This window comes from Piliocolobus tephrosceles, chromosome Y, assembly GCF_002776525.5.
Source record: "Piliocolobus tephrosceles isolate RC106 chromosome Y, ASM277652v3, whole genome shotgun sequence".
Lineage (NCBI taxonomy): Eukaryota > Metazoa > Chordata > Mammalia > Primates > Cercopithecidae > Piliocolobus > Piliocolobus tephrosceles.
In genome coordinates, this window is record NC_045456.1 from 13,986,615 (window position 1) to 14,002,543 (window position 15,929).

A 15,929-nucleotide genomic window follows, 5' to 3' on the forward strand; every position below is an offset into this window, starting at 1 on the left:
TCTACCAAAAATTTTAAAATTAGCCGGGTGCGGTAGTACATGCCTATAGTCCCAGCTACTCAGCAAGCTGAGGTGGGAGGATCACTTGAGTTTGGGAGGTGGAGGTTGCAGTGAGCTGTGATTGCGCCACTGCATTCCAGCCTAGGCAAACAAGCAAGACCCTATCTCAAAAAAAAAAAAAAGAAAGAAAGAAAGAAAGAAAGGAAAAGAAAAAAATGTTGTTTCTCCATGTAAATCTGGAGCATAATTCCATGATTATTACCAAAAACAAAACAAAGCAAAAAACAAAAATGACTTTGTATAGATCCTGCCTCTTCCTGGGAGAATTAACTACTACCTGATTCTCTTTTCCTAGCATGCTATGCAATTTTACATGCAGTGAAGACATAACTACAAAAATAAGATCTTATTATTTATGGTGACAATTCAAATACAATCTTATGTTTAAGAATAACATGAAATTGGCAGAGACAAGAAGATCACTTGAGGCCAGGAGTTCCACACCAGCCTGGGGACATAGCAAGACCTTGTCTCTACTAAAAATCAGAAAAATTAGCCAGGCATGGTGGCACAAGCCTGTAGTCCCAGCTACTTGGGAGGCTGAGGCAGGAGGATAGCTTAAGCCTGGGAGTTTAAGGCTGCAGTGAGCAATGATCATGCCACTGCACTCCAGTCTGGGCAACAGAGAGAGATCCTGTCTCTAAAAATATAAAGAAGAAGAAGAAGAATTCTTATTCTCAAAATTGAGTTTTTCCAACAAATTGCTTCATTTCCTGCACAAGCAGTTAGGACAGGGCATTGAAGATCCCCGCTGTCAGTGTTTGCTGGGAGTCCTCAGAGAAGGGACAGAGCCCCAGGGAGGCCCACTCCTGCCTGGAGGCACTGAGCACACCTCCTCCTCCTCCTGGCCCTGAGCAAGAATGTTGAAGCAGCCCCAGCCGCACCGGGGCAGAGGAGCCGGTCTGCACCAGATTTGGCCATTCCCTCCACAGAGCTTTCTGAAGCTGCCACCTGCCTGGCACTGAACACGGATCCAGGAGCCAGGACTCTGGGGACTGATCCCTGCTCAGCCCTGGCCTCCCCCAGGCAGATGGGATGGAGGGAGGGAGAGGCAAGCAGTCATGCACAGATGCACACATGCATTCAGGCACCAGGATCCTCCATCCCTGCACCAGATACGCATACTGTGCCTTAGTGGTACCACTCTCATCCCTTGACTTTTCTCTATCACTGCTGGTACCACAAGGCTTCCTAATTCCTCCTTGTAACTCCTGTACCCATTTGCCCTTCTACTACAAGTGGTCTCTGCCACCACACCCTGCTTAAAAGTCTTCCATGGCTCCCACTGCCCTGGAGCAAGGCCCTGGCTCCTGCCCACCTCACCCACTGCAGCCTCCTCCCCCCTTCCCCTAACCTGCAGGCTGCCACCAGCTCCCCAGCCCAGGGGGCCTTCCAGCTACATGCCCTGGAGGAACACTGTGTGAGTTTCTCCCACAATCGGGGATCACCTACTCAGGGGTGAGGCTCCATAAACAACACACACTCTTTCCCAGGCCTGCCTGCTCCTGGGTCAGATCCAGCACGAAAAATCACAGCTTAGTGATGATCCCTGTGACACGAATTCAGGGCCACTGAAGAACTGCCCCAGGATGGGCTCTAACAGGGGCCTTCAGGGTCAGCCTCCTCTCAGTGATGTCTCTACAATTCAAGAATAAGGCTGAACACTCACCTTGACCCATTTCCTTTTATTAAATAACTGCTTTCTTGAGTATAACTTATATACAATAAAATTCACCTTTTTAAAGTATACAATCAAGGGGTTTTTAGTATATTCACAGAGTTGTGCAACCACCACTCTCTAAGTCCAGAACATTTTCATCACCCCAACAGAAACCCCATGCCCGCTGCCAGACCCTCCCCTCTGCACTCCGTCCCTGGTAACCACCATTCTGCTGTCTTTGCATATTCAAGCATTTGAAGCTTTTGCATATTCAAGATATTTGATACCAATGGATCATACAGTATTTCTCCACCCGTTTTCACTTCAAATACTAAATACAAGTTAGCAAATGTGGTAGCAAATGTGATGGGGTGCAATATTTATTACAACCAACAGGCTTTAAAATTTCAGAAATTCCCGGGTTTCAAAACACACATTACATGTAGGAGAAAAGAAATAAATCCACCTTCCCAGACCAGTTATCATGGGCAGAGTTCACAATACGCTAATAAAAAGCCACACCCACTCCCATTTTCCACATTTACCCCCTCCTTCTTGCAAAGCACCCCACGCAAGCCCAGGCTGTAGTTTGAAAAACTTCCCTGACGCCTCCCCCATGTCCTCTACTGGTTCAGAGAAGTGCTGCTTTAGAAACTGGTTCTGATTTCAGTGTGTATAAAACCATCTCAGCCAGTTGTTAAAATTCAGGTCCCTGGGTCCCAGCAACTGTGATTCGGAGGTTTTGCACATGCTAATTAGAATGCAAATGGGGGACAGGCCACATCTCTGTAGAGCAGTTGTACAGAGAACTGCTCTGCTGTGTGGAGCCAGCATCAGCATCACCCAGATGATTCCTGACTAACTTCTGGTTTGGGGTTCAGCAGGTCTAGAGTGGGGTCCAAGAATTTTCATCCCTGCCAAGTTCCCAGGGGATACTGATGCTGCTGGTCTGGGAATCACATTTTGAAAACCACTGCTTACTAAGGGCAGCAAGCCCCAGCCAGTATACCAATTACTGCCCATTGCCTGCTTTTGTAAATAAAGATTTATTGGCACACAATCCTTTCATTTACACACTGTCTACAGCAGCGTTCATGCTATACAGTACAGAGGAGTAATTTGGCCCACAGAGCCAAAAATATTTACTCTCTGGCCCTTTACAGAAGTCTGCGGGCCTCTAGTTTGTAGAGGATCATCCAAACATTAGAAATATCCTGACCATGTCTATTGTCAAATTGAGACTTCTGGTACTTCACACAGATTTCAGAGAATGGAGGACACGGAATTTTATTAAAACCTAAGGATTTTTTCAAAAGAAAAAGGAAGGCCGGGTGCAGTGGCACACACCAGTAAATCCTAGCAATTTGGGAAACCAAGGCAGGAGGATCACTTGAGCCCAGGAGTTTGAGACCAGCCTGGGCAACATGGTGAGAACTCATCTCTAAAAAAAACTTTTGAATTAGCTGGGCACGGTGGTGCATCTGTAGTCCCAGCTACTTGGGAGGGCTGAGGTGGGACGATTGCTTAAGCCCAGGAATTCGAGACTGCAGTAAGCTATGATCGCACCACTGCACTCCAGCCTGGGTGACAGAGCAAGACTCTGTCTATTTTTAAAAGGGTGGGGGAGGAATGCAGGCTGCTTCTAGAAGCTGGAAGCTGGGTGTGGCTGGAGCAAAGAGGGTGGGAAAGGATGGAGGGAAGGCCACGTGTTGAAGACCCAGTTACAGAAGACTCTGTGGGCCATAGGATGGTGTCAGCTTCAGTCCATGTGTGATGAGACTCTACTGGATAACTCTTCATATTTTCAAAAAAAAAAAAAAATACTGCAATAAAATAAATCTTGAAGCTTGAAAAACATAATCTGAAAAAAAAAAAATTTAAAAAGGTAGAGGGAGCCAGGTGCGGTGGCTCATGCCCGTAATCCCAGCACTTCTGGAGGCCTAGGCAGGCAGATCACTTTAGGTCAGGAGTTCAAAACCAGCCTGGGCAACATAGTGAAACTCCGTCTCTACCAAAAAAAAAAAAAAAAAATTAGCTGGGTGTGGTGGTAGGTGTCTGTAGTCCCAGCTACTGGGGAGGCTGAGGCAGGAGAATCACTTGAACCCAGGAGACAGAGGTTTCAGTGAGCTGAGATCGCACCACTGCACTCCAGCCTGGGCAACAGAGCGAGACTCCATCTCAAAAAAAAAAAAAAAAAAAAGATAAACTGGCAGGGTGGACTTGATGTGATGCCTGCTAGGAGCAAGGTGACAGAGAAGCATGAAGGACAGCGCTTTTCAAGCCTGGGAGAGCAGGGAGGCCTTCACCAGAAGAACTGTTGTGCAGCCATTGGTACCTGTAACTGGGGAAACATAGCATACAAGCAAGACAGCTTACAGCCTGGGTAGCGAAAATGTTTTCACATCAGAGACCGAGAACTTTTGCAGTCGTTTATGTCATCCCTTCTTCTCCAGACAGAAGATACCAAAAAGCTGCAATCAAAGATATCTTCATCTTATTGATAAAGCCACTAATAAAGCCAAAATGTCTGTCAATGTCAACCACAGCGTGTCAGACCAGTTCTATCACAAGATGCCCTGTATGATTGCCAAGGTTGAGGGCAAAGGAAATGGAATCAAGACAGTTATAGTCAACATGATTGACACCGCAAAGGCGATTAATTGGCCTCCAAGGTATCCTACCAAATATTTTGGTGGGATACATTGTTACACTGTGAATGGATCTCATGAGGCCAATAAGGTGCAAGACATGTTGGATGGATTCATTAAAAAATTTGTTCTCTGTCCTGAATGTGCGAGTCCTGAAACCGATATGCATGTTAAGCCAAAGCAGCAAACAATAGGTAATTCTTATAAAGCCTGTGGCTATCAAGGCATGCTTGACACCCACCATAAACTCTGCACATTCATTCTCAAAAGCCCACCTGAGAATAGTGACAGTGGTAAAGGAAAGAAATAAAAGGAAAAGAAAAATAGAAAGGGCAAAGACAAGGAAAATGGCTCCGTATCCAGCAGTGAGACAACACTACCACCACCACCAAAGAAATTAGCCCTCCACATCCAGTGGAAGAGAAGGAGGATGATTGGGGGGAAGATACAAGTGAGGAAGCTCAAAGTCGCAGAATGGATGAAATCAGTGATCATGCAAAAGTTCTGATACTCCGTGATGATTCAGAAAGAACAGTTGAGGAGTGGGCCAACATCCTGTTTGATTTTGCGAAGAAAAAGAAAGAAGAGGGTATCATTGATTTATGTGACAAAGAAATTGTTGCTGAAGCAGAAGGACTGGATGTAAAAGCCATGGGCCCTCTTGTTCTGACTGGAGTTCTTTTTAAAGAGGAGATTAGAGAACACATAAGAAATACAGGCATCATTTCCTATGATTTTGTCACAACAACAAAAAAGCTCAATGGTACCTTCTTCGTGGTTTGACGTGTGGGGTAGCAATGCATGCACCAAGCTCACCTCATCTCCAAGATTCCACATATCTTGAAGGAGATGTATGATGTAGATTTTTTAGAAGAAGAGGTCATCATCAGCTGGTCGGAAAAAGGCCTTTAAGAAATATGTCTCAAAAGAACTAGCCAAAGAGATTTGTGTCAAAGCAAAACCATTTATAAAATGAAGGAGGCAGAGGAAGAATCTTCTGGTGGTAAAGAAGATGAAGATGAGAACATTGAGGTGGTATATTAGAAGACTGCCAGTGTACCTAAAGTTGAAACTGTAAAGTCCAAAAACAAGGATGATGACATTGATATTGATGCCATTTAATGGGATGGATGCAACCTAGCTCAACAGTGTAATGCTGCCAATTCTTCTCCATTATCAGCCAGAAGCACAACATGTATGTGCAAAAGCTAAAATGGCTTAACATCAAGCTACACTATACACTAAAAATCTATTACTGTGAGTGCTCTGTAATTAAGCCCAATGAGACATCTAGGGAGTCCATACACACATTAGTGAGCAGATGTAGTTTGCTTATTTATAGCATGTTTCTTTTTGAAAAACTGGTGGTGAACACATTTGGATCACATTTATACAGTTACAAAAATAAAGATTTGATTTTGGCCATTCTTCAGATACTTGGTTCTGAATGACTTAACCTGAAGTAACTGGCTCCATTTTCAAATGTTACATCATCATTTCGCCTGACGAGCATTCTTGGAGCCTGCTAGATATTGTTAGGTGCTGAGGCTGTAAAGAGGTCTTCAACAGGATGTAAAGCAAACTTATTTGTAATTACCTTATTCAGCCCATTAAGAAATAATACTACTTAAGTTTTATCTCTAGTCCCTCCAATTGGCATCTGGTAATGTACACTGTGAGGTAGACTGATAATCATATGACAGTGCAACATCCTACCGAGAAGTAAATATGACCTGAGTGTCCTAGAAATAATTTAACAGCAGGTTTTGAAACTTGGAGAGTTGCTTTCTCATTTCATGTACACTTGCCCTAAATTGTAGTCTTTGAAGTCGTGTGCATTGCACGTTGTATGAGCCAGGGAAGTTATTACATTAACAACCATTTTGTGTGTATGTAGTAGTTGCTTCGTACTGAGAGAACTCACTTTGGGGTGCAATTAAACAATAAACTGATTTTATTTGGGGGAAACAGGGAAGGGTGCACTTACTAGCAACCCTAAGCATTAATTTTCAGCTTTTGCCCTGATGGTTTAAATTACAATTCCAAAACATTTAGACATACTGAAAGAAAAAAAAAAAAAAAAGGTAGAGGGAGGTCGGGTGTGGTGGCTCACACCTGTAATTCCAGCACTTTGGGAGGCCAAGGTGGATGGATCACTTGAGGTCAGGGGTTTGAGACCAGCCTAGCCAACATGGTGAAATCCCGTCTCTACAAAAATTACAGAAATTAACTGGGCGTGGGTGACGGGTGCCTGTAGTCCCACCTACTCAGGAGGCAGAGGCAGAAGGATCACTTGAGCCCAGGAATTGAAGGCTGCAGGGAGGCAAGGTCACACTACTGCACTCTAGCTTGGGTAACACAGCAGGACAATGTCTCTTAAAAAAATAAATAAATAAAAATATTCAACACAAAACCTCATAAATCCTACAATGCTATGATGAAGATACTGCCAATGTTCCCCAAATCTGGAAAATTTAAGTTTATTGAGGGATCCCCCTATAGCAGGGGTTTCTGAAATATAACCAGAAATGATGAAGAGGTGAAGGTTTTGATTTTGGTCTGAAGCTATGTTGTTGCTGGGAAGTGAAAGAGTGGAAAATGACAAGAGAGCAGCTCATGTCTAAGGGGGGACACCTTCCCGAGCGCTATCACCCTTGGGTTACAGGGACTCTGCTCAGTGCCTGAACCCCAGAATCAACCCTGTGTCCACTTCACAGGGAGGCTGAAAGATTCCCATGCTCCTGCTCAGAAAGCAGCAGCAGCAGCAGGGGATGAGGCTGAGCTAATCACAAACTGCCACCACAAGGACCACCAGGATGCCGGCGACCATGCATGTCTTCCTGAAGGCTCAGCAGACATGCTGACCACCTCTGTTGGAGCCCTGCAGGGGCCCACACCCACCAGGGTCAGGACAAAAATCCTATGACCTTTGAAAATTGTGAGTTTTAGGCCGGGCGCGGTGGCTCAAGCCTGTAATCCCAGCACTTTGGGAGGCCAAGATGGGCGGATCACGAGGTCAGGAGATCGAGACCATCCTGGCTAACACGGTGAAACCCCATCTCTACTAAAAAATACAAAAAACTAGCCGGGCGAGGTGGCGGGCGCCTGTAGTCCCAGCTACTCGGAGGCTGAGGCAGGAGAATGGCATAAACCCAGGAGGCGGAGCTTGCAGTGAGCTGAGAACGGGCCACTGTACTCCAGCCCCGGTGACAGAGCGAGACTCCGTCTCAAAAAAAAAAAAAAAAAAAGAAAATTGTGAGTTTTAATTTTGCTTCAACAGCTGTGAAGCCAAAATGACCAATCCTATTCTTTTGATTCATAAGAGATGCGCCACCCCTGTGCTCAGGAAATCACAAATGCTATGCCTGGGGCGGTGAGGTTAAAAAGCTCGAAACACAAGGAAAATACTCAGGAGACTCGAAAACTTGTCCACACAGCAGCATTATTCACAAGAGTCACAAAGGAGAACCACCCACATGTCCATCAAAGGATATGAACAAAACGCGGTCCATTCCCATAGGACAATAGCATTCAGCCGTCAAAAGGAATGACTGATACACACTACAACATGGATTAATCTCCAAACATTATAATGAGATAAGCCAGACACAAATGACCACATATTCTATGATCCCAGTGACATGAAATGTCCAGAACAGACAAATCCATACATAGTAACTGTGATGGTTAATACTGAGTGTCAGCTTGATTGGATCGAAGGATACAAAGTACTGATCCTGGGTGTGTCTGTAAGGGTGTTGCCAAAAGAGATTAAATTTGAGTCAGTGGGCTGGGGAAGGCAGATCCACCCTTAATCTGGTGGGCACAATCTAATCAGCTGCAACGAATATTAAGCAGACAGAAAGACGTGAAAAGGAGAGACTGGCCTAGCCTCCCAGCCTACATCTTTCTCCCGTGCTGGATGCTTCCTGCCCTCGAACATCAGACTCCAAGTTCTTCAGTTTTGGGACTCGGACTGGCTCTCCTTGCTCCTCAGCTTGCAGACAGTCTGTTGTGGGACCTTGTGATCATGGGAGTTAATACTTAATAAAATCCCCTTTATATGTATATACATATATATGATATAGACATATATAATTATATATAGATATATATAGGATATATACAGAGAACAGATCTTTCTATATAGAGGATATGTATCTGAGCTATATGTAGAAGATACATATATAAAAAAATATGTATATCTATCCTATTAGTTCTGTCCCTCTAAGAGAACCCTAATGCAGATTTTGGTACCAGGACTGGTTCTAGAGGAACAGAATATTAAGGATGGAGTTCTTTTGTCGGTTTTGGGGTTTCTGGAGTTGGCTGCTTAATATGATTAGACTCCAAAATGCTAAGGACTCTACTTCTCATAGTATGGAGAACACTGATAGTCCTTGGCATAAACTGTTTAGAGAGTTATGCAAAATAAATGCATTTGACACTCCTGATTCACTGCTCATGAGAGGCAAGGAGTTTAGTGACTCTATACATAATACCTTTGACCATATGTGGAGAACCAAAGAACATAATGAAGCTGGTTGGTTGCTCCTAAGTTCAGTGGGCAAAGTGACAAAAGAAAATGATGAACTCAGGGATTCTGTCTCTCAGCTTCAGAAGCAGATACTGAGCCTCAAATCTGCTAAGATTGCCCCAAGTGAAATTCTTACCTCCTGTAGAGAAAGAGCTGAAATTGTGGAAAAACAGACACAAGTTCTTATCATGCGAGTGGCTGACCTGCAACGAAAGACACATGCACAGCCTCGCCAGGTGTCTACTGTTAAAGTGAGGGCATTGATTGGAAAAGAATGGGACCCTGCAGCTTGGAATGCGGACATGTGGGAGGACCCTGATGAAGCTGGGGACAGTGAGTTTGTAAACTCTGATGAACCTTTTTTGGCAGAAGGAACAGCTTCCCCATCACCTGTGGCGGCAACATCCCTTCCCATGCTGCCCTCAGCCTTTCCACCTTTGTCTGAGGAGATAAACCTGTGCTGCCAGAGGCAACAGTGATGGCCTCCCACAAGGCAGTTGCCAGGCAAGATAATGTTGATTCTTCTCAGGAGCCACCCCCAAAACCCCTGTTTACTTCTAGACCTATAACTAAAGTTCCAGCAGGCCCCTACAGGTGAGGTTGAGAATGTGACCCATGAGGAGGTATGCTACACTCGAAAAGAACCATTTGAGTTCTCTAATTCATATAAACAGAAATCTGGAGAACAGGCATGGGAATGGATATTAAGGGTATGGGATAATGATGGAAGGAACACAGAGCTGGATCAGGCTGAATTTATTGATTTGGGCCCACTAAGCAGGGACTCTGCTTTTAATGTTGCAGCTGGAGAGTTTAAAAATGTTCTAATAGTTTATTTGCTTGGTTAGCTGAAATATGGATTAAAAGATGGCCCACGGTGAATGAGCTGGAAATGCCTGATCTCCCTTGGTTTAATGTAGAGGAAGGGATCCAAAGGCCTAGGGAGATCGGGATGGTGGAGTGGATTAGTCACTTTAGACCTACTCATCCCAGCTGGTAGGGTCCAGAAGATATACCCTTGACCAATGCCTTGCAAAACAGATTCGTGAGGGCAGCACCTGCATCTTTGAAGAGCCCTGTGATTGTTCTTCCCTGTATGTCAGATCTAATGGTGGGAACTGCAGTCACGCAACTACAAAGTTTAAATACAATGGGAATAATTGGATCCCGAGGTGGCAGAAGCCAAGTGATGACACTCAACTGTCAAAGGCAAGGTGTGTGTAGCTACCGTAATGGACAGCAGAGGCAAAGTGGTAATCAGAATAGTCTGACTCGTGTGAGCTCTGGCATTGGCTAATTAATTAATCACGGTGCTCCTAGAAGTGAAGTTGATAGGAAGCCTATTGCCTTCCTACTGAATTTATACAAGCAGAAAACTTCTGGGTTGAATGGACAAAAGACTAATTTGAATTATAAAAACAGAATCACAGCCCCTCAATCAATTTCCAGACTTGAGCCAGTTTACAGACCCAGAACCCCTTGAATGAAGAGGAGGCCAGGTTCCCTTGAGGAAGAACCCCACTACATTACCAATAATTTATGTGGTGAATCTTTCTCCCATCCTTCCCCAATGAGACCTCTGGACTTTAACCAGGGTAACTGTGCATTGGGGAAAGGAAAATGATCAGACATTTTGGGGACTACTGGACACTGGCTCTGAGCTGATGTTGATTCCAAGGGAGCAAAAACGTCACTGTGGTCCTCCAGTTAAAGTAGGGGCTTACGGAGGTATGGTAATTAATGGAGTTTTAGCTCAGGTCCGACTTACAGTGGGTCCCCAGACTCATCCTGTGGTCATTTCCCCAGTGCCAGAATGCATGATTGGCATAGACATACTTAGCAGCTGGCAGAACCCCCACATTGGTTCCCTGACTGGTAGGGTGAGGGCTATTATAGTGGGAAAGGCTCAATGGAAGCCATTAGAGTTGCCTCTACCTAGAAAAACAGTAAATCAAAAACAATGTCACATCCCTGCAGGGATTGCAGAGATCAGTGCCACCATCAAGGACTTGAAAGACACACGGGTGGTGATTCCCATCACATCCCTGTTCAACTCTCCCATTTGGCTTGTGCAGAAGACAGATGGATCTTGGAGAATGACAGTAGATTATCATCAGCTTAACTAAGTGGTGACTCCAATTGCAGCTGCTGTACCAGATGTGGTTTCATTGCTTGAGCAAACTAACACATCTCCTGGTACCTGGTATGCAGCCATTGACTTGGCAAATGCCTTTTTCTCCAGTACTGTCCACAAGGCCTACCAGAAGCAATTTGCCTTCAGCAGCAATATACCTTTACTGTCCTACCTCAGGGGTGTATCAACTCTCCAGCTTTGTGTCATAATCTTATTCGGAGAGACCTTGATTGCTTTTCGCTTCCCCAAGACATCACACTGGTCCACTGCATTGACGATATTATGCTGACTGGATCCAGTGAACAAGAAGTAGCAAACACACTGGACTTATTGGTGAGACATTTGTGTGCCAGAGGATGGGAAATAAATCCGACTAAAATTCAGGGACCTTCTACCTCAGTAAAATTTCTAGGGGTCCAATGGTGTGGGGCCTGTCGAGATATTCCAAGGTGAAGAATAAGTTGCTGCATTTGGCCTCTCCTACAAGCAAGAAAGAGGCACAATGCCTAGTGGGCCTATCTGGATTTTGGAGGCAACACGTTCCTCATTTGGGTGTGTTACTCTGACCCATTTATCAAGTGACCCGAAAGGCTGCCAGTTTTGAGTGGGGTCCAGAACAGGAGAAGGCTCTGCAACAGGTCCAGGCTGCTGTGCAAGCTGCCCTGCCACTTGGGCCATATGATCCAATGGTGCCTGAGGTGTCAGTGGCAGATAGGGATGCTGTATGGAGCCTCTGGCAGGCCCCCATAGGTGAATCACAGGGGAGGCCTCTAGGATTTTGGAGCAAGGCCCTGCCATCTTCTGCAGGCAACTACTCTCCTTTTGAGATACAGCTCTTGGCCCGTTACTGGGCTTTGGTAGAAACTGAGTATTTGACTATGGCTCATCAAGCCACCATGCAATCTAAACTACCTATAATGAACTGGGTGCTTTCTGGCCCATCTATCCATAAAGCTGGGTGTGCACAGCAGCATTCTATCATCAAATGGAAGTGGTATATACGTGATCGGGCTCAAGCAGGTCCTGAAGGCACAAGTAAGTTACATGAGGAAGTGACTCAAATGCCAATGGTCTCCACTCCTGCCACCCTGCCTTCTCTCCCCGAGCCTGCACAAATAGCCTCATGGGGAGTTCCCTATGATCAGTTGACAGAGGAAGAGAAGACTAGGGTCTGGTTCACAGATGGTTCTGTATGATATGCAGACACCACCTCAAAATAGAGAGTGGCACCACTACAGCCCCTTTCTACAACACCCCTGAAGGACAGCAGTGAAGGGAAACCTTCCCAGTGGGCAGAACTTGGAGCAGTGCACCTGGTTGTGCACTTTGTAATGATGGAAAAATGGCCAGATGTGTGATTATATACTGATTCATGGGCTGAATTCATGGGAAGAAGTATGATTGGAAAATTGGTGACAAAGAAATTCGGGGATGAGGTTTGTGGATGGACCTCTCTGAGTGGTCAAAAACTGTGAAGATACTTGCATCCCATGTGAGTGCTCACCAGCAGGTGACCTCAGTAGAGGAGGATTTTAAGAATCAACTGGATAGGATGACCCTTTCTGTGGACACCACTCAGCCTCTTTTCCCAGCTACCCATCATCGCCCAATGGGCCCATGAACAAAGTGGCCATGTGGCAGGGATGGAGGTTATGGATGGACTCAGCAACATGGACTTCCACTCACCAAGGCTGACCTGGCTACGGCCACTGCTGGATACCCAATTTGCCAGCAGCAGAGACCATCACTGAGCCCTCGATATGTTACCATTCCTCGGGGTGATCAGCCAGCTACCTGGTGGCAGGTTGATTATATTGTACCTCTTCCATCATGGCAAGGGCAAAGGTTTGTCCTCACCGCAATAGACACTTACTCCAGATATGGGTTTGCCCATCCTGCACGCAATGCTTCTGCCAAGACTACCATCCGTGGACTCATGGAATGCCTTATCCACCATCATGGTATTCCACACAGCATTGCCTCTGACTAAGGCACTCACTTTATAGCTAAAGAAGTGTGGCAGTGGGCTCATGCTCATGGAATTCACTGGTCTTACCATGTTCCCCTTCATCCTGAAGCAGCTGGATTAATGGAATGGCCTTTTGAAGTCAACTATAACGCCAACTAGGTGACAATACTTTGCAGGGCTGGGGCAAAGTTCTTCAGAAGGCCATGTATGCTCTGAATCAGCATCCAATGTATGGTACTGTTTCTCCCATAGCCAGAATTCACGGGTCCAGGAATCAAGGGGTGGAAGTAGACGCAGCACGACTCACCATCACCCCTAGTGATCCACTAGCAAAATGTTTGCTTCCTGTTCCTGCGACATTACATTCTGCTGGCCTAGGGGTCTTAGTTCCAGAGGGAGGAATGCTGCCACCAGGAGACACAACAATGATTCCATTAAACTGGAAGTTCAGATTGCCACCTGGCTGCTTTGGGGTCCTCCTACCTTTAAGTCAACAGGCTAAGAAGGGAGTTACAGTGTTGGCTGGGATGACTGACCCAGACTATCAAGATAAAATCAGTCTACTACTCCACAACGGAGCTAGGGAAGAGTATGCATGGAATACAGGAGACCCATTAGGGCATCTCTTAGTATTACCATGCCCTGTGATTAAGGTTAGGGGAACACTACAACAGCCCAATCCAGGCCGGACTACAAATGACCCAGACCCTTCAGGAATGATGAGTCACTCCACCAGGCAAAAAACACAACCAGCTAAGGAGCTTGCTGAAGGTAAAGGGAATACAGAATGGGTAGTAGAAGAAGGTAGTCATCAGTACCAGCTACGACCATGCGACCAGCTGCAGAAATGGGGACTGTAACTGTCATGAGTATTTCCTCTTCCTTTTGCTAAAAGCATGTTTGTGCATGTATACACCTGTACTAGGAAAATATCTTTATTTTAATTTCTTTTCCTTTATCACATGACATAAGATTTATTGACTTCAGGCTAGGCACAGTGGCTCACACCTGTAATCCCAGCACTTTGGGAGGCCGAGGCAGGTGGATCACTTGAGGTCAGGAGCTCGAGACCAGCCTGGCAAACATGGTGAAACTCCGTCTCTACTAAAAATACAAAAAAAAATTGGCTAGCGTCGTGGCGCACGCCTGTAGTCCCAGTTACTCGGGAGGCTGAGGCAGGAGAATTGCTTAAACCCAGGAGGCAGAGGTTGCAGTGAGCTGAGATCGTGCCACTGCACTCCAGCCTGGGCAACAGAGCGAGACTCTGTCTCAAAAAAAAAAAGATTTATTGACTTCATATCAGCATTTAAGTATTACCAGCTTTATGTAATAGTATTTGGGTTGGGGATTGGTGCATTTTTGGTTGTATGAAGGATAGCTGTATTACGTTAGGCGTAATTACGACCTTATTATTGTCTTTACTTGAAGATTATGTATGATCTCACATTGACAAGGGGTGGACTTGTGATGGTTAATACTGAGTGTCAACTTGATTGGATCGAAGAACACAAAGTATTGATCCTGGGTCCTGGGTGTGTCTGTGAGGGTGTTGTCAAAAGAGATTAACATGTGAGTCAGTGGGCTGGGGAAGGCAGATCTGCCCTTAATCTGGTGGGCACAATCTAATCTAAATCAGACAGAAAGGCATGAAAAGGAGAGACTGGCCTAGCCTCCCCGCCTACATCTTTCTCCCGTGCTGGATGCTTCCTGGCCTCGAACATCAGACTCCAAGTTCTTCAGTTTTGGGACTCAGACTGGCATCCTTGCTCCTCAGTTTGCAGACAGCCTGTTGTGGGATCCTGTGATCATGTGAGTTAATACTTAATAAACTCCTCTTCATAGGTATTTCCTATTAGTTCTGTCTCTCTAGAGAACCCTGACTAATAAGAGAAAGCAGATCAGTGCGGGGGTGGGATTTGGGGGAAGGGAGGGAATGGGGAGGGAGTATTAATGGATGTAGGGATTCTTTTTTGGGGTGATAAAAATGTTCTGGAATTATGGCCAGGCGTGGTCGCTCAAGCCTGTAATTCCAGCACTTTGGGAGGCCGAGATGGGCGGATCACGAGGTCAGGAGATCGAGACCATCCTGGCTAACACGGTGAAACCCCATCTCTACTAAAAAAAAAAAAAAAATACAGAAAAACTAGCCGGACGAGGTGGCCGGCGCCTGTAGTCTCAGCTACTCGGGAGGCTGAGGCAGGAGAATGGCATAAATCCGGGAGGTGGAGCTTGCAGTGAGCCGAGATCCAGCCACTGCATTCCAGCCTGGGTGAAAGAGCGAAACCCCGTCCCAAAAACAACCAAAAAAAAAAAACAATTGTTCTGGAATTAAAGTGACGATTGCACAAGTCAGTGAATACACAGAAAAAATACCACTAAACTGTACCCTTTAACATGGTGAATTTTGTGACATGTGAATTATATCCATTTATTTTTATTATTTTTTTTTTTTGAGACGAAGTTCACTCTTGTCCCCTAGACTGGAGTGCAATGGTACGAACTCGGCTCACTGCAACCTCCGCTTCCCAGGTTCAAGCGATTCTCCTGCCTCAGCTTCCCGAGTAGCTGGGATTATAGGCGCCTGCCACCATGCCTGGCTAATTTTTGTATTTTTAGTAGAGACGGGGTTTCATCATGTTGGCCAGGCTGGTCTCGAACTCCTGACCTCAGGTGATCCTTCCACCTTGGCCTCCCAAAGTGCGGGGATTACAGGTGTGAGCCACTGCACCCAGCCATTATATCCCTTTATTTAAAAAAGGTTTTTTGAGACAGGGTCTCACTCTGTCACCTAGGCTGGAGTACAGTAGCATAATGACAGCTCACTGCAGCCTCCAACTCTCTGGCTCAAGCAAAATCCTCCAGCCTCAGGCTCCCAAGTAGGTGGGACTATAGGCGTGCACCGCCACACCTGGCTAATTTTT

The 15,929-nt window shown here is 45.6% G+C and overlaps 1 long non-coding RNA gene and 1 pseudogene across 1 annotated transcript in view; one reads left to right on the forward strand and one right to left on the reverse strand.

Moving 5' to 3' along the window:
* Positions 1 to 4,243: 4,243 nt before the first annotated feature.
* Positions 4,244 to 5,490, forward strand: LOC111531480 (annotated as a pseudogene).
* A 1,728-nt stretch (positions 5,491 to 7,218) lies between these two features.
* The window catches only part of LOC111531481, a 13,308-nt gene continuing 4,597 nt past the window's right edge, over positions 7,219 to 15,929 (reverse strand). Inside the window, exon 3 of the long non-coding RNA XR_002728300.1 lies at positions 7,219 to 7,228. This is a non-coding gene — a long non-coding RNA (uncharacterized LOC111531481). The remainder of the gene's footprint in view (positions 7,229 to 15,929) is intronic.